Source organism: Pteropus vampyrus, unplaced genomic scaffold (genome assembly GCF_000151845.1).
Source record: "Pteropus vampyrus isolate Shadow unplaced genomic scaffold, Pvam_2.0 Scaffold518, whole genome shotgun sequence".
Lineage (NCBI taxonomy): Eukaryota > Metazoa > Chordata > Mammalia > Chiroptera > Pteropodidae > Pteropus > Pteropus vampyrus.
Genome location: NW_011889299.1, coordinates 1,410,619 through 1,411,471, shown reverse-complemented (window position 1 = coordinate 1,411,471; position 853 = coordinate 1,410,619).

Genomic DNA, 853 nt, shown 5'->3' with positions numbered 1-853 from the left:
AACTGCTCAGAACTGTCAGAACTGAGTACTGGGCTGGCCAGCCCCAGCTTGGATCCCTGGCCTTCATCCCCAGCAGTGCGGGACTCCAAAGTAGTTCTTCCCCGAGGAATTAGCTCGCTCGCGCTCGCGCGCGCTCTCTCTCTCTCTCTCTCTCTCTCTCTCTCTCTCCCTCTCTCCCTCCCTCCCTCCCTCCCCCCCCCCCCCACCCCCGCCCCGGCACACTTGAGGCAGTGATGGGCCCAGACCGGTGCTGCATTTCCCCTCTCTGTGGCGGCGGTGGGTCCAGATCTGTGCCGCGCATACATTTCCCTCTGCCCAGCGGGCAAAAAACCGTCATGGGCACGTGTTTTTCTAGAGGATCGAGTGGGCCCACAGAAGTTGAGTTTACGCACCCGCAGAACTCGCACATCCACCTCTTCATCAGCTGACCCGGGGCCGCTTCGATTCTATGGCAAGCGCGGGCTCCCCCCGCTGGCCGACCGGGTGGTGCTCCCTGTCCCCCGTCCCTTTCACTTTCCCAGGGCGTGCATACACTTGCCAGCTCATGCCTGAAGGAACCCGACAAGAGGGATGGAGGGGTGCCCAGCATCAGGCGCCGCCTCAGATGCAGTCGTGCGCGTAGGCCTCTCCGCCGGTGCAGGAACGGCTTTCAGACTCAGCCAGCAGAACCAGCAATTCGACCCTAGTAGTCTAGGGGTTAAGGTTCAGCATTTTCACCCACGATCCTAGGTTCAATTTCCGATCAGGAAAGCAATTCTCCTTCCTCCTTGGCAGCCCATCTTCGCCCTGGACTCTCCCACAATTCTTTTTTTTAATTAATTAATTTATTTATTTATTTATTTATTTTATGGTG